Source organism: Pseudochaenichthys georgianus, chromosome 10, assembly GCF_902827115.2.
Source record: "Pseudochaenichthys georgianus chromosome 10, fPseGeo1.2, whole genome shotgun sequence".
NCBI lineage: Eukaryota > Metazoa > Chordata > Actinopteri > Perciformes > Channichthyidae > Pseudochaenichthys > Pseudochaenichthys georgianus.
Window position 1 is genome coordinate 10,671,683 of NC_047512.1, and position 21,863 is coordinate 10,693,545.

The following is a 21,863-nucleotide window of genomic DNA, read 5'->3' on the forward strand; positions in this document are numbered from 1 at the left end:
GTTTGCAGAAAATATCTACTTCTTCATAAACTGCTCAAAACAGAAATATGGGACACAAGATATTACACCATGAGCCGGCTGTCTTACCTCATTTATATATTTTCAAGAAAAACAAGGACAAAGGAAAATACAAATAGTTTAATTAACTGAATCACCTCATCGCCTCCCAATACTTAGAGGCATCAAAGTGACATTTCTTCCCAAAGGGCAGGGATGACACTGAGTGACTGTAGAGTGTCAGACACATTTAACCAACATGCTTAAATGCCCGGCCTCAAAGGCCAGTGCTGCATGTTTCTGGTCAACCTTAATAGGTCTGCTTACGTTTTTCCCCATTTGCTTTTCATGTCACTTTTTTTTCAATCGACGCACCCAGTGAAAATGCGAAAAGAAACACCGCGCCCGGTTGGAAATGAATGTGATCACGTCGGGGAAGGGGCTGAACGACGTGTGCAAAGAAAATGTATTTCTCTGAACTCCCTCGCTGCCGTGAGGCATAACACAATTAGACTTTAGATTGTGTTTCCCCTTCCCTCTGCCCATCTGATTTCTGCTCTTGCCAGGCTATTCTCTTTCATCTGCTTTATTCTTCTGTATTGTCATAATGTAGCAGACCCTGAGTGCTCTCACAGATCACTGGTACAGCTTATCAGTGAAGTGGTGCCGCTTCAAATTGGGTCCCTTAATTTAGTCTCTCCACATTCATTCTCAGTTTTACACTTTCAGGGGGAAAGGCTGTGGTGTGGTGGTGGAGAGGAAAGATAAACATACTCTAGGTATACCAATCTAGAGGGCTGCATGGAAATCTCATGCAGAGTTTAGGTGATGAGGGAAGACTGAGAGGCGTTCGTTGTCTTTAATCAAAGCGGATCTTGCTGAAACAACGTCCTCCATTTAGCATCAAGCTTGCCCCCTCCAACCTTTTTCACTTGCTCATGATAGACATGATGGTGGGTTGAAATACTATGAATTAAGAGACTATGGACACATTTTTCAAGTAAGGGATATTGATAATTGTCTGTTATTTGTATGCCTTCAAAAAGCAGCTCAGTTGAGCATGCTTTTATTAGACATTTACAAATGGTGCGTGCTAATGGAACTTTCTCCTTTTAATATGTGTCAGTTAATTTAATGATGATTCATCCACATGGAGGTTTTTATACAGCAATAAGGTAGGAATGATGAACATATATAATTGAGCATCCTTTAAAGACCACAGACTACCTGAGTATTGTTGCTTACTATGTCCATCCCTTTATGATGGCTAGTTCTAGCAGGGTAATGTCCCAAAGCTCAAATGTTCTCCAACTGGTTTCTTGAACATGACATGTGTTCACTTCACCAAATGGCCTCCACAGTCACCAGATCTAAATCCTATAGAGCACCTGTGGGATGTAGTGGATCGAGAGATTCGCTATATGGATGTGCAGCCCACATGATGATGCTGCTGTACTACCACACTGCGTATAGACAGGAGCGGTCAGTATGGCCCTCTGAGAGACTAAGAAAGGTAATCATGTACACACATCGCCTGAAGAAATTGAACCGTTTCCAACGGCGCAACCCAGATCGAAATTCTTACCCCTGCCAAGCATCTGTCTGTAGCTTAAACTTAAAATACTGAGTCCATGTATTGCTTGTTTACTCAAGCAGTACACACAAAACAGTATTGTAATGGTTTCATGACTTAAGTCTCAAGCTCATAAGATCTTTCAGAGAAACTGCACTTATTTCACTAAACATTTAAAAATAACTCTTCAATATGGATCTATCATACAAGTAATACTTAGTATTATACATCGTGCTTTTTGTATTTGCCAAAGATGATTAGGACGTACACATTTGACCCTACAGGAAAATCAATGTCTAAGCAATACATAATACATGTATACTAATACACAACACTGAAAACAAAGTACTATAGGGTAGATATTGTTGTGTATTTAATGTTATTGCATGTTTGCAAGGAATGGGCAGTTGGAGATAGACCGCAGAGATAAACTAAATGTTGACTTTAAGCATTGAGAGCATGCAGTTCAGCTGCAGCTGTGAAGGGAGTCCAACAGAGTACTCAACTGGTGCGCCTGGTCATTTCACTGAATGTAATGGTATGTTTACCTGCCTGCTTCCTGCATAGGATATTGTCTGACTTGTTGTCAGATGCTAATGCTTCATTTGCCAGTTAAAATATACCCTGAGCAGCTGTCTCCAAATCTACATTTCAAATGGTTTTCTAGGCATTACTCATTGATGTGAGAGTTGAAACAATATTCATCTGTGGTCGCATTTTACTGGAGCAAACGTAAAGGCATGATTAAGCCATTAAGGCCACATCTGCCAGCCTAATTCCTTTTTAATTTGCAGGGAAGTCGACTGTATATTGCTACAGTGGATGTGACATTTCAATTAAGCTCGGGCTGTAAACATGTTTACAGCGAGGTTGCAAAAGGCTACTGCTCGTATCACTGTGGATAATAGGAACCAGTGGTCCACTTTGGCTACCACTGCCAGACCCGCACACCCCCAAAATAAAACGGACCTCCCTACGGTCATTACAGCAATCTGTGTCACACACACCAAACACAGAGAAGATACACTCTACCCATTTTGTTGCATCTGTTGGAGTTGAATATACCGCATTTATACATGTTAATCCAAAAAAACCTGTATTATTGTATACCTCACACATATTCCTTACAGCTGAGCTACATCAATATATTTAGATCTATTTTTAAATCTTTTTTGTGGCAAATCCCTCATGAGATTTTCATTTTTTATTGCTGCCTTTGGCATAAACACTGGGATGGAAATAATAACCCGCACATTTATTTGAAACAGAAATGCAAAGACAGAAACCAAGAATGATGGCAGTCAAAACGGGATCGACTGTATGTTTAACAAACATGATAGCAATGGCACGGATAATGGACAGACTTAAACAACATCTATATTGCTTATTTGCCAGATATTATTGATTGTATTGGACTTTGAACGTTCTTTGAAATCAAAAGTCTCACACACACCAGTAATAATCAACTCTTTGTCAAAAACAAAAGGAGAAACGGAAGGCATTATTTCTTACCACGGCATTGCTTGTTTAAATCTATAACAGAACATAACTTTGAGAACACAAGGAGGAAGGGTCTGACTGTTATGAGATTGTATACTGTGTGTCAGGGTTGATTTTGGAACACAGCACTACTGCAACACATACACTATAGAAATCCTTATACAATTGTTATAGTCAGTGGGACTAAGGGCCCCTCTGTAGCGTCATAACTCTAAGATCTTACAGTATCAAGCTGCTTTAAAGCTTCGTATTTGCATGCTGGAGCTGAGTGACTGTGATTTTTCATGATGGTAGGAATCATGAATATGTATGTGCAGCTGAAGAACTGCTTCGGTTAACAGAGTACTCTCCCCACAGCTTTCACGCTCAGCTCCACCTTAGCACACAGCTTGGCATTATAATGATTATGTCATTGGAACGAAACACATTTTTCTGTGACATTTAACAGAATCTCATGAATTGTTTTGACAAAATGTCGGTGCTCCGGAATGATGGAAATATCAGAGACAATTCAGTCAGCAGAAGCACTGAGCATTGGTAGCATGCAATTACAATCGACTGGGGGATTTTAGGATTCTGTACAGCATTCTGCGCACATCCTTGTCAAAGCACAGTTTGACTGGTGTAGTGAGTGGGATGTGGCAGACAAACAAAGGAGGATGAGGTCTGTCTGAAAGCAGTGATGTCTGTTCTGACTAATGTTGCAGAGCCAAAGAAAAGCAGAGAGCAGCAGTGGGCACTGCGGACAGCTCCTCGCGTGCTCTCTTCTCCTCAGGCCCTTGGACAGCTCCCTAGAAATCGCAGCACCGTCACACAGAGTTCATCTAAGTGTATACATGAGAGTAACATATGCGTCACTTCCGGGCAAAAAGTATGGCTCCGCTCCTACTTTTGGGGAAAACAACGCCGCCATTTGAATGGCGGTCAATACAAATTCTGAAGTTTTTGCCAATCCGATTAGAAATGTTATTAAGGTTATTCAAAGAGCCCGACTACAATGGCCTGTCAGGCAAACATTAATAGATCAGAGTAACATCTACGTCACTTTACGACCCCACCCACTTTTGGGGGAAACAATGCTGTCATTTGAATGGCGATCAAGCCTGAAGCCACAGAGCTCTTCTTTTAGGCCCAATCCCAAACCACTCCCTATACCCTACCCCTACCCACTCCCCCTCCGTGACGGAGTGAACTCCGTGGAGTGACACATGAGGCTCCCTCCTGTCAGATGGAGGGAGTAAATACAGCGGCAAGCTTTGGGATGGCCTCCCCTCTCTCCAGCAGGAAATGCCGTAACTGTCTGTAACAACGGTTTCAAATCAGCATTTCTTTGACAAAAAATGTAAATTAATAACTCAAATAAAACTCCAAACATCTTTAATTGTGTCTTTTAGTTTTAAACCTGATGTTTATAAGCTTCTTAGTTTTTACAACAGTCTGTAAATATACACAACTTTTATAATAAAATGCACACATTTATCTTTTTCTAGACTAAACACAGGTATGATCCTAAGTTAAAAACATATGAGGTTATCATGAGGTTGTTAACATCGCAATTTATCAGTGGATGTTTGCTGGAACTACTTGTAAACAGCGTGTTTCCTGGCGGACACACACAGCGTTGAGTCCGGTCAGGTAGAGACCGGTCTCAAGTCAGCACCGATGCCGACTCGCTGTTTGAGGGCTTGATAACCCACTCCAACCAACTCCCCCTCCACACTTGTTGGTTTGGAACAGCACTTAATGTGGCGGACCCTCCGCGCAAACCGAGGGGTAGGATGTAGGGGGCGGTTTGGGATTGGGCCTTACTGTCCTTTGTTCTTAGAGGAAGTACAGAAAAACGTAACTCTGGATTTGTTTTCATGTTTGAGGTGCAATAAACGACACAGCAGCTTTTTGGCATGATACAACTATTATTTTCTACAGCTGGCGAAATTACAGCCTCGCCTACTGATTTTAATTTAACCATATATCGAGAGAACGATTGTCGATTTCAAATGATTGAATGTAATTGTTTGCCTGACTGGCCATCGTTTCGGGCTCTTTGAAGATCCAAAAATCCACGGTTTTCAAAAAATTCTGATCGGATTGGCAAAAACTTCAGAATTTGTATTGACCGCCATTCAAAGCGTTGTTTTCCCAAAAGGGGGCGGGCCGTCATTTTCACTCGGAAGTGACGTGGGTGTTACTCTCATCTATTTACTCCGGGGAAAAAAAACCTGAATACTCTTTTTTTTGTACTTCTCTTCACTTCACATGTTTGCTTTTCTGATGATTAGAAACTGCCAGTTTTAGATAAAATATAATTCTGAGTATTCTGAAGCTTGTTTAATTAACATGAAAAATGCTGCTCCATTAGCTCCCTTTGTGTGTGTTGCTAGCCTATTCTTCAATTTCGAAAATGGTTTTCCTCCAACCTTCATGCACTCTCACTCTGAGTAAATTGGTGTTATTTGTATATATGACCTCACCACCTTCAAAAAACCCACAAAAACTCACCTCTTCAATCTGGCTTTGTATTGTTTTTGTATTATTTGACTTTAACTATATATATTTATTTGTTGTTCTTTTCTTTTTCTTTTCACTATATCTGTAAAGCGTCTTTGAGCACCTGTAAAAGCGCTAACAAAATTAATCTATTATTATTATTTAGTTTGAAGACAGCCTCAATCCTATCCTTTCATGGTACCTCAAGTTCTTTAAGGAATATAGCTGTGTCCGTAGTGGACCACACCTCTTTGTGAGTACAGAGAGACATGGTGCGGATCTCCCTAGGGACTGGATCCTGCCACAGTCGACTCTCATGTTCAACTCGTGGTCAGAGGAGAAGAGCATTGGTATTCGTATCGGCATCATCTATATTTCTCTTCCACCTGAACATTCCTAGCTTTCTTGTCTGTGCCCCTCTCGCACCTTGGCCAGCTTTCTCAGTAGTTTCTCTCTCAAGGTTTATTATCCATTTAACATTCAGGTTTAGAAATTAGATTGTTCCTTCTGATTAAAGTCAAATGTGACACAAAAATACTGACCTCTTTTATATAAAGGTGACTTTTCCCCCGGCAACAAGCTGACACTGTAATGACAACATAGTCTTTTCATGCCACAAGGTTTCCAACAAAGAAGTCATACTTTTTCAAAAGATGAAGTTCACTTGCAAATGAATAATAAATAAAGGAGCAATACTGATGGTTCATTGTAAACTATTGCCTTAATATGTCATGCAGCTCTGATAAGCATCATGGCAACATCTTGATTATACAATATGAGCTCCAGTGTGACGGCTCATGTTATCGCGACCTGCTTCATCCTGAGCTGTCTACTATTCATTACACATGACAGGCTTCAAGTGTGAATACAATTATACCTTGATTGGAACATTCATGAAGTTTAAAGAGCACATAACAAGCTCTGGTTGTTCAGGGTCACGTATGTTAAGTGTAATGGAGCTGCGTTAGGCTTTGTGGGGCAGGTTTCTGCATTATTTTGGTGTTTGTCATATTTTCTTTTTTCTTCACACGTTTTCCGACACAAAGGATTATTAAATGACAATCGTTTTGTTTCCTAATATAGTTATTGGAGCATAACATAATTCTCGAGTCAGAGGAAATGAATGAAGTTGAACATTTTTTATATGCTTTTGCTTTGCTCATCTGAAAAACAACATGATTGTCCTTTTTCAAATACCCTCAACATTGCTTTACCGAGTCATGCTAGGTAGTGTGCAAGGAGTCTTTCTTTGTGATACATGAACATCTACTCAGCAGAGTGCTGTGGGGCAAAAGTTCAGGAGGCAAAATGTGTAAGTCCAGGTTTTTCAAAACCTAGAAACACACTTCCATTGGGTAGTGTTGGCTAGGGTTGGCTAGGTTACGAAGTTTAAAACATAAAAGCATTTTAAATACTTACCTTTTTAATGAGAATGTAGCTTGAATCTCCCCTTATTCTGCTTCTAAAAATGCAATACTCTCTAAAACAAAGCAAAAGTATTTTGTACTTTCTTTTTCTTTTGATGTTGTGGACTCATGTACTCAAGTACTTTGAGAACAATTCAAAATAAAAACATTTGAAATGTACTCTTTTGTTCATTGTGACAAGTTCTCAGCAAATAATATACTTCCTACGTTCAAATGCTTTTGTCTTTCAGAAAATAGACTTATTTTTCACCAACGAGACACATTATGTTGAGTCAGTCATTAGAAGTCCTAATCATGCACATCATTTCCCTTCTTAGGAATGAAAGCTCTCAGGAATGGAATTGCTTTTCTTATAATTAAAGCAATCATTTTTTACAATAGCCATAAATACAATTGTAAATTACATTTGTCCAAGTGGCTACAGGCACATATACACATACTGTACACATACACATATACACATAGATATACACTGTATATCTATGTATGTATATGTGTATATTATACACATACACATATACACATAGATATACACATACATGTGCACACACACACCCCAAGGAGAATCCCCCTAATAATTCTGAAACAAATATGGCTCACCAAGAACCAGAGCCTCTCCCTTAAAATGCTTCGGTAACTCAAACTGCAAATTGCTTAAGGACTCTTATATTTTAATGCTTTAGAGTGGCGCTTTAACATTTAAGCTCTATATCCAATGCTGTGCACCTGTTTCTTAAGAAAGCATACACATTAAAAAAACATTTAGTGAGTTACTGCTCTCTGAATAAAGAACTTCTAACAACAAATAAATTGTGATTTCAATTCTGCACGGCACATTTCTGTTTATAGATGCTAAACATGTTGTTTAACGATGTGCTGACTGAAACTCTTAAGGCATCACCCCGTTCTTTCCTCCTTATCTTCACTACAGGTGGCTGTTTTAACTCCTGCCAGGGTTGTTTGCTATTGTTGTTGTTTTAACCTGGTGCACACAGTTTTTTAAATGTGCAAAAAAATCATAGATGGATAAAAAGATAGATAGATAGACAGATATTGCTTATTATCAACCGTGTATTGCCTAAACGAGTAGATTCTATCTCTTTGCACTGCTCAATTTATCTGTGAATTTCAAATGCTGTTAACCTGCCATTGTTCTGTGACGTCAGCGCATGTGGGCTCTTCTTACCTTCTCCTGAGAATGACTGGAGAAACAAAGACACCTTTCATTGGATGTAAAAACATTCACCTCTACTCTCATACAGAACTTACGTAAATCTATTCCTTGATATGTTCTGTAATGATTTCTAAATTGAGGATTAAGTCAATGGTTGGGTTACAATCAGTGACGAGAGTTGCCAGGCAGTTTCATATTCATACAGGACTCTATGTAGATGTACAATTCACACAAACGCTGTGACACTACAGTACGACTATATATGCTAATTTACAATAATGATATCTACATTCGCCAGTTTGCATCTAGCAAGGACTCTTAAAATATAGTTCTGGTCCATACATTTACAAAATGCAGTTATCTCAGTATCTGATTGCTATACTTTACTGTCATATACAGAATGCAGTCAACCATTATGAACACAAAATATATTTGTCTCTGTGACTTTGGTTGAGACAGACACTGAAAAGACAAGACTGTCACTGTTCATTGGAATGGCACAAGGTCAGCAGGACATCCAGTGCAGAAAGACGCTGCAGACATATATCTCTGGGCTGTTGGTTTGACAAAACTAGCAGCTTGAAAATATTATCTTGAGCTCTGGGAAAGTGATGGACATCTTTCACTATTTCATCAACCAAGCGAGTCGTATCGAAAAAAGAAACACTCTAATTGATATAGTTAATACAAAATAGGTGCAGCACTAAAGAAAACATGATCAAAACAATAACATTTAAGAATTATTATTTACAATTAAAACATGTTTTTTTCATGATTAGTGAGATTTCTCACCTTCTGATTCAATAATGTATCCTACTGCTTTATTCGCCTTTTCCAGCTGCAGTGTAGGCGCAGATAGTTCGACCTCTTTGAATGATGCTGATGTCGTTTCCATAATAGCCGTAGCATTGCGCTGATCTCCAACCCTTCTTTATAAGCACTGTTAATTGGCATTTAACCAAACAAGACCCGCCTCAGAAGCAGCGCTAGCAATTACCATTAAGGTAGTTTAACACCGTAGTCCAGGTGTTTAGATTATTTATATGCCCCCTGCTTCAATTAACGGGAGTGCACCAGGTGCCAGGCAAATACAAATACAAAATAAAGCTTTGGATTCATTGTATATTGAAAATAAACTCTTTAAATAACCTTCACTTTTATGCTATGTCAGTCACTGTTGGTGGTAGACAAATGCTCCTCTAACCTTTTGGGGCCTTTTTTCTGGGGTTAATCAGATCATAGCAGTAGACACATTTTGAAAATGGGACAGGCCCTCATTCAATCTCTTCTTATTGTGACTCCTTTGAGCGGCCCTTTAGCGAGAGCTTATATTTTAAACTGTCTGCTCAATAACTCAATTCTACTCTTATCTTGGGCTCAAGAAAGAGATTTAGAGTGAGGTGGGAGAGCTTTCTCTCATGCGCTGTTGGATGTATCCCGCAGGCCAGACTGTAAAGAAATACGGACGACCCACATCAATGATGTCTTTGAGAGATTACCATGAAGATGGCCGTTAATAACACGGCACAGTATGTGACTACGGATGGTTTATTGATAGGTACTATAGAGGCATTTGCAACACAAGGTGGTGGTGACAAACTGCTCCATGGGACTAGATAGAGACCTTATAAATGGAAGAGATTGGTCTATTTGATTTATTGATTTTCTTTTTGCTGTTGCTATAAATATAGGCCTGGTCTAGTTTCAACAATTACTGGAATAAAAGAGGGTAGGAACAGGACAATACGTCACTTCAATGTCAATACTAGTTCCTGGTTTAGCTCTTTTCTATGGATAGCATCTGCAAGCTACCGTAGGTTATATATATGGAATAACAATAATTATCTTTGAATTTAAATATGTGTTAGACGAGGTCATGTATACACCAGGATCCTGTGTATGTGCCAATAATATCCTTATATAATATGTTCCTGTTATTGTTTGCATCTTATTCTCTGAAGAGCATTTATTGTAGGTAACAGTTATGGAGTAGAAATAATTAAAAGATGTTGAAATATTGGCTGGCCAAGGTCATATAGGGTCATATGTTAGGATCATGGAGTACATATTGCTTATATATTATTCATATATTATTATAAAATCTTACTGTTCCTGGTTTTAGATTATCCATTGGATAGCATCTTAAAGTTACATTATGAAATGGTTACTTCTGTAATATGTCCAAATGTTTGCCGCCCAAGTGATGTAACATGTGAGAATCCTGGAAATAGTGACAGCATGTTTCGCTTCTCCTTCCATTTAGTGATGATAACGTGTGGACACCCATCGGTGCCGTGGCGCTGCTGAGACGGATAGAAGGTGTGATGCCACGTCAAACACTGCCAGGGGGTGCAGGGAGGAGGAGGAGTGGGAAGTGTTGTTCAATGTAAAAATGTTTTCAGGCCATCTCTGACTTTGAAGCAGTCTTAGGTGAGCTCATGGCCTGGCTTATGTAATACTACTGGATATACAGAACACTGTGTTCCCCTATACAAAGACATGTAGGCTCTGCAGTCTAAACCCTCCCACTATAAATCCCTCAGCAGGGTCTTTCACAAGCACGGTGGATGTTTGCAAGCACCATCGATTGTGACACATTGTGTTGAGGTTTGGTCTCTTTTTACATTACATGTCACTTGTTAGACGCTTTTATCCAAAGCGACTTACATACTCAATACTGTGGGAAATCCCCACAGGAGCCATTTGGGGAGAAGTGTCTCAGGGACACAACAACATGCTGACAGCAGTGGGGTTTAAACCTGTGACCTCCTGATCCGAACATCAACGCACGACCACTGCACCACACGCCTCTTCATCAACTGAGCTGGCTATTCCCAACGCTTTAGAATTACAATAAAGATTGTATAATAATATCTATTCAGCACGTCATAAGAAAAAAGGAACACGCTCAGTGTAGCGTAGGAATGTCAACTAAAGAAATTCTAAGTTGACCAATATTTTGCAGGCTATTAGTAGAGGTATTTGATAGATCTGCAAAACTTGTGTTTAACAGATATGTTGGAAATAAATCTTCATAAACTATGATAGAAAAAGGACAGCTTAGTCAACAATTGACTAAGAGGGGACAGCTCTCGTGCAGCAAACTCAATTTGTAGTCGGCCCACCCCCTTCCAGGATGCCAAGCACTGCACTGGGCTATTAAGACAATGGGCTATTATAACACCCATCAACTACCTTTTATATCTTAAGTTATTTATCGTAAGTACCATGATTTAATGAGAAAAAAACTACAATTCTACTCATCATGTGCTTGTGCGCAGTATCTTGAATGCGAGATCCACAAGATATCAACCAAACAAACAATTAAACAACAATAATAAGATAAGAATACATTGTAATAACATATTATTCACTGCTCATGTTCATCGTATTACACAGAGACACACCATCATGAGGAAACAAAGCTCCACTTCTGTTACAGGACACAACAATGAGATTAGGTTCGTCTTATTGCAGCGAAAAAAGATCGTGTTTACACTAATCCATCCTGACTCCAGATATTTGTGCTCGGATTTATTCTCAGTTCTTCCTTCATTTTAAGTTTGTCTGTGCCTCGCCCTTTTCTCAATTTATTCCTTTATTTATTTATTTCCTCAATTTCCCTGCATTTATATGTCTGGAATTGTTACGAGACACATTATTTGCATTGGTGGCTGTGCAGAATAAAACATTGAACTCCATTTCCTGGCTTGTCTGCTTCACCATTGTTTATCCCCTGCCATTTATTTATGTTGCTCCCTATTTGACATTATTTGGCCAACTTGTTTGTTGTCATACCCAGTTTGTTCAACTCTGTGTTCGTCCGCCTGTGTATTTGTCTCAATGTTTACAGAGAGCAAAGATATATGTGTACTTTGCTGTTTGTTGTTTGGTGAGGAATGTTTGCTACTGCTCTTGTCGGGACACAACCACGGAGAGTATCTTTGCATTCCCAAACATATGCTGCTTATTTAATATGGAGCTCCCCTGAGAGGCTCGTATTAACTCATAGCTCTGTTGCAGACAATAACAGCAACACATGTGCAGGGAAGCTTAAATCAACACAATATTTTCATTAAAAAGCAACATTAAAGGTGGGGTAGGTAAGTTTGAGAAACCGGCTCGAGATCGCTAGAATTTGAAAATACACAACCGGAGAAAATCTGCCACTTCCTTAGCCCCTCCTCCAACACACACAAACGCGCACATGACCAATGAGGGCACGAGATAAGTTTGTGCCCCGATGGAAGGCTGACAGGCAGGTAGGTTGTACTTTTTACAGTATTACGGCTTCTACAGATGACATTTTTTTATGGATTTTTGTCAAAGCACTTAAGATATTCATTGCTATCGGGATGTTAAGAGCATTCCATGGAATATAACAAAAAGTGTATCTCGAGCCGGTTTCTGAAACTTACCTACCCCACCTTTAATAAGCCTGTATATTTCATTGTTGATGAATATTGTTTGAATTGTTTAATTTGCTTTTGTTATAGATTGAAATGTTTAATTTCAACATAATGATGGCATGTCTAAGTTAAACCAGTTTATAGGGGAATGGGTACAACATTTTAGACATATCCCATTAGCTATTATTTTTTAATAAATAAAGTTGTACTGTTCTCAAGGCCAAATAAACATTTCATATTTATTTCACAATGATAAAACAGTGTTAAGCAGAACATCCAGACATAAAAAATTGCCCTTACGACATTTTTTTGGATAAACAATATACTATTATAAGAAGTGAGTTAATTTTATTTTGTCCAACTAATTCATTAATAACCGCTTTTTGAGACACTTCCAACTAATATATTTCAACTCTAAATCAATACAATGATTGTATTCGTAGATCTAATTATGCCCAAAATATGTGTTGTCTATCCCCACGAGGAATATGTCCCTGCAATGTAATTATGCAGTTGTCAAATTACAGATGGAACCACGATGATTTGTATTTAGTTGTTGTTGCTGTCCCGGCCCCCTGTGGAGCCGAAAAGGTTGAGGAATACTAAGCAAAATATTTGTATGCAAGCAATAAAACATGACGGGGCTTGTCCTCCTTGTGAATCAACAGAGAGGTCATGTGTATATAAAAGTCCTCCACGCGGGTGGGGGGTGGGGACTCATTGCTATCACATGAACACAAAAATGCCAGGCTTCTCTGGTAGTAATAGAAAGATCTGAGGTGTCAATGACCAGTCGAACATCCACCATACTTCTGCGACCTCTGACTTTATGCAATCTTTCTACGTCCAAGCAAACATTAACTGGGTCGTGGAAATACAAATGTCAAGTGTTTCCGCATGAGAATAGTTGTGCTTTGGACCCTTGGGGCAAACAGCGCCCTTCGGAGTTATTTTTCCTCCCCATTCTCCCTCCTTCCTCCTTCGTCTTTATCATGACCTCTCCTATTTTCTATCTCTCTCCGTTCATGCCTCTGCGCTGTGGCACACAGGACCTGTCCACTTGTTTGTAGACAGTGCTGTGGTAATGTTGTGTGGCAGTTGTTGAGGACAATGGCCACCGGGTGTTTTGTGATGTAATGATCCCTGCCATCACCTCTCACCCCCCTCCGGTCAGTCGAGGGGAGAAGGCGATGGAAGGTAACGGGCCAAGTACACACACGCATACGGAGGATCAGTACTCGCGAAGCAGAATAACAGCGGAGCCGAGCTTGTGACTGGACAGTTGCTGGCTCGAATACGGTACAGGAGAATTAGCCAGTGATGTACACAGACTCTCCCTTACTGTAGATCCACAACTACTGCGGAGGTGCACTTTGATGAAGCACCCAGCCTCAACATGCTCCGGAGCGGTACAACACAGTGGCGGTGCTGTGAAGCTCTCATTGCATGTTAACATTTCTTCAAACATTTGATTGAGAAGCAAGTCTATGCTGGTTAAGGGCATGCAGGCCATCACCTACTATGTTCGCGTTAATTACAGTGTAGATGGCACATTGGTTGGTAATCGTCAAATTGCATTGGAGATAATGAGTTGCAGCACAAACTCAGCATTGCTTTTGCTTACAGAATGCAGAAACACGTCCTGAATGTAGTTTCTTTAATGTGGTTTTCTGGATTTCAGTCCTGTTTGAAAATGACTTATATATCTTATTTTGATTCTTCAACAAAACTATAGATTTTCAGGGAATAGTGATTTGAGTTGACCAGCTATTTTTTTTTAGGTGCATACTACCACCTCTATGATACTGTATTAAGAGAGATTTGGTCTCGAAGACACAAACAATAGTGAGTTTAGATAATAAGACAACAAATGAGGATATCAACTTAAAAAATCTAAAGAATGTAATGCAAGTCATTTATTTATACTATTTATCAACTTATATTTCAAATTGACAGTGAAATGAATCATCATTCATTAGCTGTATCCCTACATTCTTGTGTATAAGAAGGTGTGTGAGATGCACGGCTTCATGAATATGTGGGAGAAAAAAATCCTGATGCCAGATGATATTGCCACGAGGGTTTTTCTTGAGGAATGCTCAGGTTTTTATCACTTTTAGTCCACAGAAGTCTCTGCAACGCTCTAATTCCTACAGATGCCATAGTTTCCTTCAAGCAGTGGTAAACACCTCCATTATGATGACTAAAGCATTACACAAGCATACCATGAGCCGAAACAGAACTTAAACAAGTTTGAAAGCAGACCACTGCGGTTGTAGGGGGACAATTGACCTCAGGTTCAGACCAAAACAAACAAACCCAGTGTGAAGCAGCGGGAGGAACAGTAGGGTTGTTCCTGGTCTAGGAGTCTGCTGCGTCTCACTGACTCACAACTGCTTACTAGCTCAAAGCTATTGATTCAAGTTTCATTGGGCTTTAGTGTGTCTCTAATCCAGCATGTCTGTTGTCATCTGCTCAAGGTTTTGCAGATAGGCAGTGAATGTAGATTTGTACCGGCTGTGCTGAGGTTCATTTCAACTGCCAAGAAAATAAAACCTTTGATCAAGCAGAACTGGAATGAAAAGCCATACAAACTAATATATTTCAAATATATTTGTAACGTGTAGATTCTTCAATCATGCATATTCCTCACCTGTCCAACTAACAGCTGACTTCAAAGATACACAAACAACTGATAATAGACGGAAAAAGCTCTGCAACATGAATGAACTGTCAGTTATGGTGCTTTGTTGAGATTTGAGACAAAGAAGACTAGGTTTTAAAAGCAGAAAACAGTGGTAATGACTAGAGAAGAGGGATCTGTTTCTGTGGGGAAGATACAAATATATATATATATTCTTTTTTTCTAGTGGTCGCTGCATTTTGAAGCTGGCATATTCCATATAAATATGTTGTTTCCTCTTCAAAAGTGAAACATAGTTGAAAGCAGAAAGCCACAATAGACCAAAACGCTGACTGGAATGGGATGCTCTGAAATGAACATGTTTTAGCTGAAGATTACAAAGTCACCGTGCGGTAATATGAGGGGCTTTGTGAATTGGGCCAAGACCACAGTCGTCTCGGGAGAACACGGCAGACCTACATATTCCAATCAAAATCTGTTCAAACCGAAACACAACTAATAGGAGGGAAATTGTCAGTAATTAAAATGTACATCATACGTTCTTGGTGAAAATACACCACAGGCTGCTCTTGCATCTGTTAATTACTCTATGAGTGGCTTGTTAAGTGAGTGCTTCAGAAATATGCTAATTGAAAAATACATTCAGTATAGGATTTCAATGATCAAGTTTAAATTTGTGTTTGTTAGCCACAGTTTTTACGTTACTTAAAATACTACCGGTCTTGTTTTTTTTTTAATGCTTAACATACATGAAAACACGTTTTTATTCATATATATTTTTCAATCCCGTCCACTGCAAAAATGTCCCATACGGAAAAAACAACATGATATTATTCGCTGCACACTCTCATCTTCTTGGATTGATTGATACTCTTTTTTTCATAGTAATTATCTAATCTAAACAGCTATAATCTTCATGCTCCATCTTCATGCTCACTAAAGCAGACATTTAAGAATCCTCATCCATCATGTTCAGCTTCTTGCTGAGTCTCAGCTCTCAGTTCAACTCGTCATCATCCCTGTTCCTCTTTCATTACTGTGTCATATCTCTCGATGATGCTATTCGAAATAATCCAAATGACTCAAGTCAGTATTCAATTCAAATCTTAGTAAACCAGTTATAATCACTGGTATTTCATTGGACTTTTACGCTAGCAAACTTTAGGATGAAAAAACATTCCACTATTGACAAAAGAGAATCGGCTCATAAGGAAAGGCATATATATATTTATATAGCACCTTTTATTTTGAAGTAAGGCAATTCAAAGTGCTTTACAAAAATGAAAGATATTAAGAAAATGGCATTTAAAAACAGTCATTAAAAAGCAAAGATATTAAAAGAAAAAATACATGAATAAAAGTTCCAGTGCAGTTTAAGATATGAATAGTTCAATTAAAAGCAGCGGCAAAAAGAAAAGTCTTAAGCCTGGATTTAAAAGTAGTCAGAGTTGTAGCGGCTTTCTAATATATTTTTTAGTGAGACCTGTGAAGACACCATTGCAGTAGTCGAGTCTACTGAAGATAAAAGCATGGACACGTTTTTCCAAATCCTGCTGTGACATTAGTCTTTTAATCCTAGATATATTCTTTAGGTGATAGTAGGCTGACTTAGTAACTGTTTTAATGTGACTGTTGAAACTCAGGTCAGAGTCCATGACTACACGTAGATTTCTGTTGTTTTGAACTTTGCCGACTGAAGCTCAGCGCTAACTTTTATACGTTCTAAATGTAAACAAACATACGAGGTTGTTGTTTTGTCCGGGAACTTCATCTGTGCTAATGACATCTAATTGCTCATCTGCTGTCACTTCCAATTACGCAGATAATTAATGTAGGATAGACTTGTTTATACACCTGTCTGAGCCCCGTCATTAAAAGTCCCAGTAGACACTGTTTTAAAGACGCATATTCTTGTGTCCCTACTCTATGAAGTTGTTATCCTAATTGATCATAACTCCAACGACAAGTCATGAATAAATAGTGAATAATAAAGTATGTCTATATATGAAAAGGGTTTCTTCATAGCCTATTAAATAGACAATTAAAAAACGTATCCTATTTCATAATTTATTTAGATAGTTGACTTTCAGACTGTTAATTTTTATATAATTTATTAATATTATCATTTATTGGACACATTTTGTATGTTTATGTATCTTGTTTTGTATCATTTGTATGCACACTCTTACTTATGTCTATATGAATATTATATGTATGTATCTTTTAATTTGATCCTTAAATGGAACAATGTCACAACACCCAATTACCCCAGGGATAGTTAAAGTATTTCTGATGTGATGGATTGTCCTTTAGATGATAATTATAGATATGGAATCCTAATTTTATTTGTATAAAGTTTCAGATTTGTTTGACTAATATCTCTATTGCCATTTAAACAGTGTTATGCAGTGTTACAGTAATTCATGTCCATAAGCTGCTTCAGTCACACACCAGAAGGTCTGATCTATGCCAACTCTGAGAGCTTTCTAAAGCTTCTTTGGATGGACTTCTGAGGTGATGCGAGCCAAGCCCCAGTCGAGCAGCAGTGATCGAAATAGCTCCCAGATATCTGTATTAATGGTGTTGAAAGTTAAGGCTAAACACAACTTGCAGGAATCTAATTTAGCTAAAAACACGTAAATATATGTTCACTAAACCCTGTGTTGTTCTTGAGATATCTATATGTGTCACTCACTTTAAGGGAATCAAACCTTAAGGAGGTACTTTGAATTGCAAAGTGTGAGGTAGTGGATGTTAGGGTCAGAACCCAGCAAGTGCTTTGCCTTTAAGCCACTGCATCTGCAAATAAGCTCAAATGACTGCGCTCAGGTTACACAACCGCTCGTTATAATGTTGAAGCTGAAGCCAATGGTCTGTTTTCCCACGAAGAGCGCCGTCACAAAGCATTCTGATTTCAATGATTCACCCTTAAAAGTAGTTGTGCTTCTCCTCATGCAAGGGACGTGCTTCCAGCAACAAAAGCATGTTTGCGTGTTTTAATCTGGCTATCCCTCGCTAGAGCAGGATCGCCCACACATTCCCCTCCACACCGAAAGAGGATTTGATCACTGTTGCCATGCGGCGGCAATACACAAGTGAGGAAATGTATCGGAGTGGGAGAGATCTGTGTGCATGCTGCCTGTGATGTCTTTGTCAAACCATGCAAGTAACAGGCAGGGCCACATTCCATCAATGAGAGGAATACGCTGATGCTATTATGATGAAATATAAGGATCCTGACATCCTGCTCTGTTTCATTGACTTAATGACAAACTGTAAAACTGCGCGAAGGCTTCGTTTTTTAAATCTTACTCATCCATTTGGTCTATAAATGCTTGGTTCTTACCCAGCGCCAGTCGGTGGCAAACATCCCGTTTCCTTTTAATCAGTCCGCTTCATGCTGTTTTCTTAATCAGCCTTTAGAAACGTATTTAATTATAATAAGCATTGGTTTTCCAGGCATTTAGAAGGGAATACATCAAAGAAGTGAAATAGTATTGAGATATGAAGGATTTTTTTCCAACTTCACTATTTCTATCTTGTGACTTCCTAAAGACTCAAAGCAGTTGAATAGCACGCCTTTTGACAAGGGCTAGTCTTGATTTGGGTAAACTAAAATATCATCATGAAAATGTAACAATGCCTTTACACCTTAGCTGTGGCTTTTCACCCAACTCCTCCAATCCTCTTAGCAATGGAATATAAATATGATGTTCCTCTCGACAAAAGCACTTTCGCACTTGTTCGAGTTATTTTTCTTCTCATTTGTCATTGGTCCTTTCTTAGTCTTGACTGTCTCTTCCACTGTCAGCGACCCCAAGAGGCGTCGCTTCAAAAAAGCTCACCTTCACGGTTACAATCTTTATTCATGTGTGCATGACTTCCCCTTGAGATGCATGCTATCGACAGTAGGTGTGAGGAGAGAGACCCCTATTAACTCTCTCGCACATGGCTATGCACATTCATGACAATCTAATACTTGTTGAGATAAATTGCTTGCTGTTGCACGGTGAACAACATCAGTCACTAGAGGCCATTGCCACATAGTTTCATGCACATATTGCATGTAGAACCTTGTTTTCCTATGTCATTTGAGTGCAATCGTGTACATTAGTATGCATGTTCACAATAGGCAAGTTTATTTATATAGCACTTTTCAACACAAGGCAATTCAAAGTGCTTTACACAAAACGAAATACATTAGGAAAATGGCATTTAAAATCAGTCATTAAAAAGAAAAGCTAATAAAATAAACATTAAAAGAAAAAATACATGGATAAAAGTTACAGTGCAGTCTAAGGTATGAGTAGTTCAATTAAAAGCAGCGACAAAAAGAAAAGTCTTCAGCCTGGATTTAAAAGTAGTCAGAGTTGCAGCGGACCTGCAGGTTTCTGGGAGTTTGTTCCAGATATTTGGAGCATAATAACTGAACGCTGCTTCTCCATGTTTAGTTCTGACTCTAGAGACAGAAAGCTGACCAGTCCCTGAAGACCTGAGAGATCTGGATGGTTCATAGTTTAGCAGGAGGTCAGAAATGTATTTTGGGCCTAAACCATTCAAAGCTTTATACACTTTGAATGGTTAGTATACAGACACACACATGTCCTTTGCCTCTCACGTTGCCTTTCTATTGAGAGCTGGTATCTCAGTCTAAACTATAGGTTTCTTTGTATAGATCTGTCCACTACTAATAACTGGGATTTATTTTTCTAATTTAATGTCTGTATTGGGTTGTATGGATTTCTAGTGTTGGTTATAGACAGTGGCAAAACATATAACAAGCTCCGACACAAGTATCACCCATGTCTCACTCTTTACTATGTAGAAATTGATAGATTATTTAATACAAATAGTGTTGCCATAGTTTACACAGATCTACACATAAACACGTAAAGTCACATGGACGAGGTTGTTTAAGTGTTCTGAAAACTGTTTACTGACATTCCCCGCATTGTCTCCGGGCACTGACTTTGACATTTCTAAAATCCTTGCCTTTAAGTGCTATTTGGAGCTGCCAATCTCAGATTCTTAGCACAACTTGAAAGTACTGAAGCGACGACTGACACTACTGAAGGACTTTTTTACTTTGTGACATGTACCATAAAACATAGGCACTGAAGAGAGCCATGGGGTCTGCTGTCATGAGTGATGTGTCTGTTAGACGTGAAATATGTACTCTGTCATATGAAGTCTCTTAGTGAAATGGATGAAAGCGACCTCTGCACAGACCTACCTAACCCATGCGGCAGCCTATGTATTTTATCTATCTATTTATGGTATGTAGCTATAGGTTCAAGCCATTGTATATCATTGCTGCCCATCAGGGACATATCTATTTGCGTCATGTTTTCAGGGCAATGGCATACAGAACATGGCCCTATTTTTCTTCTACTTGTATTTCCTTATCTCTTTTTTTCTCAGTCTCTTCCCATCTTAAGGCCCGGACACACCGACATCGATAGATGTTGATAGATGTCTGGCCGTCGATGAGCGTCCTGTCGCCCTACTCATAATGGTGTGTCCTGCACCGTTGTGTCTTTTCGGCCGTGCCGACACCTTCCGCCGCCGATTCGCAGTCGGCTAAAAGCTGTCGGCAAAAGAAATCACTCTGATTGGCTGTTCAGCTCGCGAATCAGTGCATGAGAAGTGAAACGGAAGTGAGGGACCCAAACAAAACAAACTCCAGCTCTCGACACAGGTTCGGGAAAGCCCCATGAGCTTCTCGCTGTAGAGTGAAAATGGAACGCACACGCTATTTGTTGTTTGTTTATATCACGCAGTCTGTTCTTCTTCTCTCGGTGTATCACACAGTCTGTCTTCCGGTTGTTGCCTCTTTTGAATGACGAATACACACTACCGCCACCTGCTGGTAAGGAGAGTTATTGCCACTCACGCATGCGCTGTGCATACGTGCTACTTGGCCGTTGGCTGAAGTCTTTGCGGTGTGTTCCAGTGCTCCACATGGCCAAGACGCAGGAGACGTGAGGCGACACAACAATCGGGTCCGTCGGGACGTGTTCTTTGGTGTCAGATTGGTGTGTCTGGGCCTTTAGACTTAATCTTTCACCTACGTGCACTTAACATCAAACTGCAGTGTGATCATATAATGAGTCAGAGCTCCTTGGAGCATCAGGGGCAACGTGTACAGCAGTTGTAAGCAGACTGATTTAATCTGATGCCTTCTGGAGATTAATGGCAACCAGTGCAGTTAACCACATCTAATTGTCATTTAGTTAATTACTATGGGCACGAAAGGCCTGTAACTGTACTGTAACCACACTCCATCAGCTGTAAGACAACAGCTAGCTGGCTTGAACTATCAATTAGTGCAGTCACAATTAAGGGTTTGACTTTAAGCATTGAGGCATATACACATCAAGTGTGCTAATACATCTAGCCAACACATGGAAAGCCTTTCTCTGATGTCAGGCACAATGTGCTTCTCAGTACCTTTCTGCATTTTGTGGTGCGTTATATTTTGAGGAACATTAAACATTTTAAAATGGTCTAATGTTATATACCCACGTTCTAGTATCTTTAACAGTAGTTTTATATGACTCATAACGTTGATGTATTTGAGGTGTATACAATACAGTTTGAATGAATGTTATCCGATCACTCATGCAACAATTCATACAGTGCCACTCATTTA

General features: G+C 39.2%; 1 protein-coding gene across 6 annotated transcripts in view; it reads left to right on the plus strand.

Annotated features, from left to right (window-relative positions):
- The window catches only part of lingo2 (leucine rich repeat and Ig domain containing 2), a 240,796-nt gene that overhangs the window by 85,137 nt on the left and 133,796 nt on the right, over nucleotides 1–21,863 (plus strand). Inside the window, exon 4 of one of the 6 annotated variants that reach the window (XM_034093222.2) lies at nucleotides 10,422–10,477. The exons of the other annotated variants lie outside the window; for them this stretch is intronic. The gene's annotated coding sequence lies outside the window, so the exon portion shown is untranslated. The remainder of the gene's footprint in view (nucleotides 1–10,421; nucleotides 10,478–21,863) is intronic. 6 annotated transcript variants of the gene reach the window in all.